Here is a 10,719-nt window from a genome sequence, read left to right as displayed (position 1 = left end):
CCTGTTTGTTCATCAATCACCACTTTACAAGGAAGCTGAGTACGAATGTCCAAGCGTGCTTCTGGATCTACTCCACGCTTAAATGCTGAGCTACATTGCAGAAGCAACCTATAAACTGTCTCTGTGCCATGTCCAGAATATTCAGTAGGATGGAATGAACATGTCAGCTGCAGTTTTCTGAATGCACAGCAGTCTAGATGGCCCCACCTCTTTTGATACCTCTTGTTGAGACTGAGTTTGGAGGAGTGCAGCGTCTTTCTCTAGTCCCACTACACCCCAGGTGACAACATAAATTTCATTATTTTACCCAGTTCCTGGTATGGTCAATTGCACGCTTTCTCTGAGTTAGACGTAAAATTAAAAAAGATCCATCAACCAGGCTTCTTTGACAAACACAATAGTATTAATTTATTATACACAAAGCCTATTTAATGACTTTGAAAAACTGGTTAATACACTTAGTTTGGAAGATGTAAACATAAATATTTATTGCTGTAAATAACCCAAAGCACAGACACCAAAGAAAGAAAAAAGATATGGATTTCTCTCCACAGAGTTTCACTTTGGGGAAAATAATAATCATTTGCAACCAATGCAGTTCATGAAGGAAAAAGACAAAACAATGTAGAATGTTCAGAATATTGTGGCTGATGTTCTGGTGCACAAATACAGATACGGCTAAATACAGGCAGTTGTCCCTGGGATCTTTGCCAATGCAGCTTGTTCATAAAGCACAGTATTGAAGGTTCTTCTGGATGCTCTTCAGGAGGACAATCAAGCTTCAGACTGGAACAGGAGCCCAGATACTACCTTGCATTACAACAAGAGAAAATTCAGACACAGGAGAGCTGAGCAGGGATGCTCTTTTCCTTCCCTGATTCACATAATCCCTACAGTGCAGATAGAGGATGTTTGACTCATCAAGTCTGCACTGGCCCTCCAAAGAGCATCCCATCCTGTCCTCATAACCCCGCATTTACCATGGCTAATCCACATAGCCCACACATCCCTGGATACTATGGGCAATTTAGCATGGCTAATCCACATAACCCGCACATCTTTGTACTGTGGGAGGAAACCAGAGCACCCAGAGGAAACCCACGCAGACACAGGGAGAACGTGCAAACTCCACACAGACAGTTACCCAAGGCTGGAATCGAACCTGGGTCCCAGGCAGTATGAGGCAGCAGTGCTAACCACTGTGCCACTAAACTGCCCCAATTGGTCACTATTGGCCAACAACTGAAAAATCCAAATAACCACCGCAGCAGAAGCTGAAAGCAGACAGTGTAAACCCAGGCATGGCGGTCTGCAGTAAACAGCTATCTCAAGACATGGCTTTCAAGAAATGCCTCATTAAAAATAATCCACAGTCCTTTCTTTAACCTAAACCAATGCAGGTATCCTTTAAACTTAAGTCCCCTGAAGTTATTAAATCTGAAGCTACACAACAATGGACCTTCTTTGTCTGTCAGACAGACCTTCTGCCTGCCCAGATCTCCATCAAAAATTGTTGATCTAGCCCATTGTTTCCAGATCCAGTCTGACTTGCATCCCCAATGCTTCATTCCCAGCCAACTTACACAGCTTCTGGAAGGGGTATGTTTCTGGGGTGGAGGGAGGGTGAGGGTGTGTAGCCAAAGTGTAAAGTCAAGCTGAGATCTGAACAAAATCAATCATATTATTATCAAGTGGCAGAGCAAGTTGTTCTTAAGTCCTATGTTTTTACCAATGTATGGCATTTTAATGTATTTCGGCCATAAACAATGTCGCGTTATCAGTCATTAGCTCCAGCAAGGATGTAGCCAAACATTGCACTGCACCAGTCTAATGTTTGGCATACCTGCTTAAATGATCCTAATCAATGACCTATAAGGCAAGAAGGAAATTGTTTTGGGTAGGTAAAACAAAGTCAGAGTTAGAAAAAGATGCTGCTCTGGAATTTTTTAGAAAATTATACATAACAATTATGCAGTCTAGTTAATTTTCAGTGGGATTTCCCTCAATTTTGGAATGATTCTTTTTAGCAAGTTGGTAATGGGTTATTTTAAAGGAATCATCTGATCTGCAGTTTCACAGAGAGGATTAATGAGTGGAAAGGAAGCTGCTAAAACCATGTTGTTACCTTACATCTGCAGCAAATTGCATTCCATGAATTAAATTTGTCTTGAGCAAGAATAGAGAGTTTTCAAGAATTATTTGTTACTTTGTTACTTTTCCCAACTCCATTGGCTGCTTTTATTCTTCCGTATCTTTTGTGCCAATAAAACAATTGATGTTATACAAGTAGGTGCAAAGGTTGTACATCAGCATTGTGCATTCGTCAGATTTAAGGCTACATTATGTCACTCCCATTACTCTATCATCACTTGGAAAAGTTTTTGACTATTTTGATCAGTCTGAAACAGTTTGAGTTAACACCTCTTCTCCTTGTATATCTGTCAGTCAGTGCAATACAAATAAACGTTACTTCATTGAAAAGAAGATTCAATCGCTATCAGTGACCCCTTCAGTAAGCTTGCTGTCTGGCTATCTCTTGCCTGATTATCTCTTAACCTTAGCTTGATGATTCGATTACTAGTTGTTCCAAAGAGGAAAGCCAAACTTTTGGAACACTTATTCCTCAAATTCTAATTTAAAGGGTCTTAACAGAGAAGCATCCTCCATTGTTTAATTTTGTTTTACGAGCACCACAGAGCCTGTAAGATATTCAGACAGTCTCTGGGCACAATCTTTTTGGAATCCTTTATCATCTGAATATGTGCCTAATTATATGCCTGTCCATATTGTCTCTCTTACTTGCAGGCTACATTTCATCTCCTTGGGTATTTGATCATGTTGGCTATCCCTAAGAAAGGCAATGCCTCATATCATCCCCATTACTGCGAATGCTTCTTCAATCTGTAATGTAAAGTTGTGAAACTGCCATTGGTTCTGAGAACATGTCAATTTTAAAATTTTGTCCTTTTCCAAGATCACTAGCAGGTTCTTGCATGATCATTACACTGGTGATCTTCTCTCCCATATTACATACTTTTTGAATAAAGTTCTGGCTAATCTATTTGTCATCCAAATTGAATTCAGCATCCTTCAGACTTATTCTCCTTCTTATAATTAACATGATACAAATCAAAGGCCTGTTACATAATAAGCTATCTATTTCTCTCCAATTCTCTCTAGACTCTATACTATAGTTCCCTTAGATGGCTGTCTTCATTTTATTTATGCCCGGTAGTTCTCTTTTCTGTCTTTTCAACAGCAAGTATAGCATCCTTCATGCTGACCATGCTCTCTGAATCCTCATTTCATTGAAGGTGGGACTTCTCACAGACTCCCACTCTGATGCAATGGGTAATTTTAACCTAACCTGGCCAGTGAGAAGCTGAAAATATCAGATGGGTAAACCATTTTAACGTCAATGAAATTGGAGAGATGTAAAACAAGCTGTCTACTGACTATTATCCATTTTATGCTGCCATGATGCACAAAGCAAAGATCCATTCTAACGACTTTGTGAATAGAAGTATATCTGGCAAACAAAGCAAGAAAGAACCCTTTCCTTTCTACCCAAATGTTATTTTGTTTCTTGAGCTTGTTTCTTTTGCTGATGCAAAAAATATGAGAAAAATGCTTTTCAGCCTATGGTACCATGTAATGAAGATACTCTCAAAATTCAGTCCCAATTGTTCCCTCTGTTCACAGAGACATTAACTCTTAAATAAAAGTAAAATATTGCAGATGCTGAAGATCTGACAAAAAGTGCTGGAGAAACTCTGGCAGGATCTGTGGACAGAAAAACACAGCTAACATTTCAAGTCCAATATGACTGCTTCACTTTCAAAGAAGGCTACTTGCTAAAGGATCTTAAATAATTCAATAATATCCCACTGAGCCATCAATCTAGGATCCTTCAATCCTGTCGCATAGATTAGGTGCTTTCTGCAGTTTGTTTGCGCTTCCATGCATTTTCCACACTGAACTGCCTCCACTGTCTAGACATCAATGTCGTTACATGCAATGCTGCTTGTTTAGTTTATCATTGCTTTGTATGGACTTCTTTCAGCCCTAGACTTTGCCTCTATTCTTTTAACTATGCAGCCCAGGATCTAAATCAATCTTCCTTCCCATTGGAAGATTCAGTGAGTTAAGCTTAAGCATTGAAGGAACACTATTCTGTTATAAAGCCAAATTTTGGCCAGTGAAGGATAATGATAGGTTGTAATGAAGATTCTCAAAAGCTTAAATAAATTGGATCATTATTTAACAAATGCAGGTCTACAAGAATGGGAAAAAAAACCCTAAAATTTCAAATAGAGGAGTAGACAGTCTTTGATACGTTTGAAGCTATAAATTTGAAAGATATGTGTAAATGTAGGGGTATGTGACATAGTGAATAGCAGAACATGTAAGTAAAGTCGTTAAGAAGGCATAGAGAATACTTAACTTTATCAGCTGAGACATAGGTTATGCTGGAACTATGTCAAAAGTTGGTTAGGTCACAGCTAGAGTACTGTGTGTAGTTCTGGAGTCCACATTACAGGAAGGATGCGATTGCACTGGAGAGGGTGAGAGGAGATTTACCAGGATATTGCCTGAGCTGGACAGTTTTAGTTATGAAGAGAGACTGGATAGAGTGGAGTTGTTTTCCTTGGAGCAGAGGAGACTGAGGGAACACAATTGAGATGTATGAAAGTACGAGGGACAAAGACAGGATAGTCAGGAAGATACTCTTCCCCTTGGTGGAGGGATCAATGATGAAAGAACATAGATTTAAGATAAGGGGCAGGCAGGTTTCAAGGGAATGTGTAGAAATATTTTTTCACTCAAAGGCGGGTGGGTATCTGGAATTCATTGTCTGCAAGAGTGGTAGAGGCAGAAACCCTCATAAATTTAAGAAGCATTTAGATGATTTCAGTTTTTAGTATTTAGATAAGCTAATATGGTGCTGTCTTTTGCCAAACATCATGCATGCAGTGGTCTTTCTAGATTGTGAACAGTTTAGATACAAACTATTTTTTCCTTCACTCTTATAATAATTTTTTGATTTCCTAAATATTTCGTAAATTTTGTCCTTGTTTATACCACATACAATATAGCACACAATTTTACACATTTTAACATTTTACTTTACACGGTGGCTCAGTGGTTAACATTACTGCCTCACAGCACCAGGGACCTGGGTTCGATTCCACCCTCAGATGACTATGTGAACTCAATGGGTTGAATGGCCTGCTTCAGCACTGTAGGGATTCTGTGATCCTACTTGCCACTGTGGCATTGTAAATACCTGGAATTAATCTTGATAATGATGGCTTCCAAATTTATTGAAGAATGTTGATACTGTTAATGATCAATGTTTAACATGATTCACCTGGCCCGTACAAATTTGTAAAGTGCACTGCAAAACGACTATGTTAAACAATATTAAACTTCAATGTTTAAATTCAGTCATAAAAAATACAGACTTATGTATATTATTCCAATTTGTACTGGTCTGTATATTCAGTTTGTGGTTCATTATTTATCATTGGGTTGCCAAGTATCAAAGGACAATTGTTATAGTGGGGAGTTTCTTTCAAGCTGTTACTGGAACAGTGAAGAGTAGATTGTTTTGATAAATCAATACAAATGGGAAAGTTTGCTTTGTAATACATGTTATAAGCTACGACATCAATTATTGTTATTTCCTATTTTAATGTTAGTTTTTGTTTGTATATTTATGTCTTGATAAGCTTGACAGAATTCTAATGAAGAGCTACTGAATTTGAATGTTAACTCTGCTTTCTCTCCACTGATGCTGCCAGACCTGCTGAGTTTTCACAGCAATTTCTGCTTTTGACAGTGTTGTTACTGCAAGTAAAATTGCTTCCCAAACTTGTTTGTCTGTGTTACATAGTAGAAAAGCAAGTTAACTATATTTGTAATTAGTGATATATAGTAACCATATTATCAATCTATTATTTGTATTGAGATCTGTAATGAAACACTAATATACAATAAAGATTATTTTAATTCTGCAGTATCTCAACTCAATCAAATGTTACCGATTTGCCTTCATTCTTACAACACAATGTCATGGAGGTACTCATGCAGATACTTGTTTTAACTGACATAAGGAGTCAGTGTTCCAACTGGAGATAACTGTAATCACAACTGTTCAACATATGAACTAATTTCCTTTTAACTATTTAACAAAATCATGGACAGTTTTGACACAGTAAACAGGAAGAAAATATTCAATAGCAAAAGAATCAGCCGAAATAGGCACAGAATTAAGATGATAAGCAAAACATATTGTTGAGACCATCACTATTTTTCTTGCATTTTCTCTTGTTTTTGGTTTCAAACTGAGTTGAAGTTGATGTTTGAACTTTGAACAGTTGTTCAAAGCTATGCTTGTTTTAAAGGAGAACAGAACAAAGGTGGATGTTGTCTGTTGGGATCTGCCCTGGAGTGTAATGCAGCTTAATTACTGATCAAAAAACTGCCAACAAATTGGCACCAAGTAATTGCTGTGCTCAGGCCTGGCAGCTGGTTGGATGTTGAATTGGTCAATGAAGGGAGTACCAGTGCAAACTAACTAACCACACAGAATGTTGGTTATAAAAAAGGGAGAAAACCAGTTCTGACTGGGTTTTTTGCAGGGGCAGAGTGGTTTTGGAAGTTTCTAGACTGGTGACTTTGTTTTGCTCTCTCTTGTTTTCTCTCTAGTTATCAAATTATTGAATGCTCTGAAAAAAAAGAATGCTAGTCTGTAAAAAGAAATAAGAAAATATTCCTAGGAATCTGCTGAACCTGTTTGTATGAACCAGTGAGTTCAGAATTCTTGCAAGATATAAAGTTCTATGAAGGCCTAGTATTCATCATTTGAAACTGTTTAACTGAACTGGCAAAACAGAATTCTTTAGTTTTCTTTAACATTTGTCATTTAACTGTGTCCGTCTGTCAGTCTATCTGTGTGTGAGTGGGGATTATGATCAAAGAAGATTGGGATAGATTGTAAATATTACTTAGGTAAACTTTTTGTTTATCTTTATTCTGCTAAAGTTACATTATTTGCTGAACAAAGAGACTTGTGAATGCAGTTTCATAGTTACTTGAAAGTGGTGCCACAAGTGGATAGGATAGTGAAGAAGGCATTTGATATGCTTGCCTTTATTGGTCAATGCATTGAATATACGTGTTGAGAGGTCATGTTGCGGCTGTACAGGACATTGGTTAGGCCACTGTTGGAGTACTGTATGCAGTTTTGGTCTCCCTGGTATGGGAAGGATGTTGTGAAACTTGAAAAGGTTCAGAAAAAATTTACAAAGATGTTGCCAGGGCTGGAGGGTTTGAGCTATATGGAGAGGCTGAATAGGCTGGGGCAATTTTCCCTGGAGCATCAGAGGCTGAGGGATGACCTTATAGAGGTTTATAAAAATCATGACGGGCATGGATAGGGTAAATGGACAAAGTCTTTTCCCTGGGTTGGGGGAGTCCGAAACTAGACGGCATAGGTTTAAGGTGAGAGGGGAAAGATTTAACAAGGACCTAAGGGCCAACATTTTCATGCAAATGGTAGTGCGTGTATGGAAATGAGCTGCCAGAAGAAGTGATGGAGGCTGGTACAATTACAAATTTAAAAGGCATCCGGATTGGTATATGAATAGGAAGAGTTTAGAGGGTCAAATACTGGCAAATGGGACTAGAATAATTTGGGATATCTGGTCGGCATGGACAAGTTGGACCGAAGAGTCTGTTTCGGTGCTGTATTGCTCTATGACTCTATAATAATAAATTGTCAATTTTTGTTTAGGTTATAAACTTGGTGTCCAAGATCTGTTATTTGTAAAGTCTGGTGAGGAACAATGGGGTAATTTTGAGGATCATTGAATGTTTTAATTTCATTATGTTGTGAATCCAGTGATAGTGAGGCTGCTTTAGTTTGCCTTTCTGCCCCTATGTTGTAACAGTATGAACATACAAACACAGAGATTAAGAACAGGAGTGAGCCACTCAGCCCCTCAAAACTGGTCTGCTGTTCAATAAAGACAGTAGCTAATCTGATTCCTCAATGTACCTGCCCACTCACAATAACCTTTTATGGCCTTCCTCATCAAAAATCTATCCATCTTTGTCTTTGAAAGGCTCAAAGACCGAGCAACCCCTACCTTATGAGAGAGTTCTAAAGACTTATGAACAACAGAAAACAATTCTCCTCTTTATTGCCATAAACGGGTGATCCCTTTGTTTTAAACCATCACCCCTAGTTCTAAAATTTCCCATTAGAGGAAACACATTTTCTACATGCATCTGTCAAGACCCGTCAAGATGTTTTATGTTTTAATCAAGCCATGTCTTACTCTTCTAAACTTAAGTGGATACAAACTTAAGTTGTCCAGCCTTTCCTCATTTGATAAACTGTCTATTCCAGGTATTAGTCTAGGACACTTTCTCTGAACTGCTCCCAAAATATTTATATCCTTCCTTAAATAAGGAGACCAATATTATATAGAATACGCTAAATGTAGTCTCACCAATGCCCTGCCAGTTGAAATATAACTTAACAACTTTTGTATTCAATTCTCCTTACAATAGTAACATACTATTAGCTTTCCTAATTACTTGCTGTACTTGCATTATAACCATCAGTGTTTCATGCACTAAGATGCCCAGAACCCACTACATCTCAATGCTCTGCAAGCTCTCACCATATAGATAAAATGCTTCTTTTTTTTAATTCTTCCTGCCCATATTATACTCCAATTACTACATCACTTAACCTATTTATATCCTTAAGCCTCCTTATGTCCTCTTCATACCTTATCTTCTGATCTGAAATTACATCATCAGCAAATGTAGCAACCATACATTTGGTCCCTTAATCCAAGTGATTTTTATACATTGTGCATAGGAGAGGGCCCACTGATTCCTGTGGCACAAACCTAACTGCACATCGCCAATTTGAAAATATCACACTTATTGTTTCCTGTTACCTAACCAATCTTCTATCCATGTCAATATGTTTGACAAGGTCTCTCATCATAGGCTGGTTTAGAAAGTAAAGTAATATGTGATCCATGATGAGTTGGTAAGTTGCTAATAAAATTGGCTTGGCCATAGAAGGCAGAGGATAGTTGTGAAGAGGTGCTTTTCTGACTGGAGTTCTGTGACCAATGGTGTTCTGCAAGGACCAGTGCTGGGATCTCTGTTGGTTGTAACATTTATATAAATGAAAGTGGAGGTGTTCTAATTAGTAAATTTGCAGATGACACAAAAATAGGTGGAGTTGCAGCTAGTGAGGAAGGTTGTCAAAGGACAGGATATAGATCACAGATTTTTACAGCAGGATATAGATCAGTTGGAAAGTTGGGTGGAGAAACAGCAGATGGAATTTAATCCGGACAAGTGTGAGGTGATACATTTTGAGAAGTCAAATTCAAGAGGAAAATATACAGTAAATGGCAGGACTGTTAGGAATCTTGAGCGCAAATCTGTAACTCCCTGAAAGTGGTGACACAAGTGGATAAGGTAGCAAAGAAGACATGCCTTCACCAGTTGGGGTATTGAATATAAAAGAAGGCAAATCATGTTGGAACTGTTAGGGTATTATACACAGTTCTGGTTGCCACACCAGAGGAAAGATGTGGGGGCTTTGGAGATGGTGAAAGGAGATCTACCAGGATGTTGCCTGAGTTGGAGTGTATTAGCAAAAAGGTGAGGTTGAACAAAATTGGATTATTTTAGCGAAGCTTTGTAAGTTTAGAACATAGAACATAGAACAGTACAGCATAATACAGGCCCTTTGGCCCACGATGTTGTGCCAAACTTTTACCCTAAACCTAAGGTCTATCTAACCTCCACCGCTACCTTATACGATCAAAGGGACAACCAAAGGGGGCGACCTGATAGAAGTATATAAAATGATGACAGGTGTGATTATGATAGGTGGAGTCTTTTTACCAGAGTGGAAATGTCAAATGCTGGGGCATTGATTTAAGGTGAGAGGGAGAAATTATGACAGAGATATGTGAGGCAATTTTATTTTACACAGAAGTTGATAGGTGCCTGGAATACACTGACAGGAAAGGTATTAGAAGTAGATATGATAGCAATGTTGAACAAGAATTTAACAGAGACATGAACAGGCCGGGAATAGAGAGATAAGGACTTTGTGCAAGCAAATGGGTGCGAGCAAAAATTTAGAATGGCATTACGGTTGACACAGACATATTGGGCTAAAGGGCACGTTCCTGTGCTCTACTGTTCTATGTTCTCTGTTGCCCCTTTTACCATGAGCATTTATTTTTCGCAATAACCTTTAACGTGGTACTTTATTAAATGCCTTCTGGACATACAAGTACAATGCATCCACTGGTTCCTCTTTATCAATAGTACATGTAACATCTTCAAAGAGTGCCAATAAGTGGGTTAAACATGATTTCCCTATCACAAGACCACATTGACTCTGCCTGATTACCTCATTATTCTCTAAGTGCCCTGCTAAAATGTTTTAAGTAATAGCTAACATTTTCCCTCTGGCAGATGCTAAGCACATTAGTCTGTAGTTGCCTGTTTTCCATTCCTCCACCTCCCTTTTTGACCTTGGTGTTTTTTAAATAATAGAAACTTCCTTGGTTCAGTGGAGAGTGCAGGAGGTCATGCCAGGAGCAGCACTAGGCAGTACCTAAAAATGAGGTAACAAGGTGTAGAGCTGGATGAACACAGCAGGCCAAG

General features: G+C 38.4%; 1 protein-coding gene across 1 annotated transcript in view; it reads left to right on the top strand.

Annotated features, from left to right (window-relative positions):
• Nucleotides 1-648: 648 nt before the first annotated feature.
• The window catches only part of LOC109933925 (schwannomin-interacting protein 1), a 36,504-nt gene continuing 26,433 nt past the window's right edge, over nucleotides 649-10,719 (top strand). The window contains exons 1-2 of the mRNA XM_020532792.2: nucleotides 649-652; nucleotides 2,032-2,034. The gene's annotated coding sequence lies outside the window, so the exon portion shown is untranslated. The remainder of the gene's footprint in view (nucleotides 653-2,031; nucleotides 2,035-10,719) is intronic.

This window comes from Rhincodon typus, chromosome 13 (genome assembly GCF_021869965.1).
Source record: "Rhincodon typus isolate 14 chromosome 13, sRhiTyp1.1, whole genome shotgun sequence".
In the NCBI taxonomy this organism is placed as follows: Eukaryota; Metazoa; Chordata; class Chondrichthyes; order Orectolobiformes; family Rhincodontidae; genus Rhincodon; species Rhincodon typus.
The sequence above is the reverse complement of the archived record's forward strand: the minus strand, read 5'-3'. Positions and strand labels throughout refer to the sequence as shown.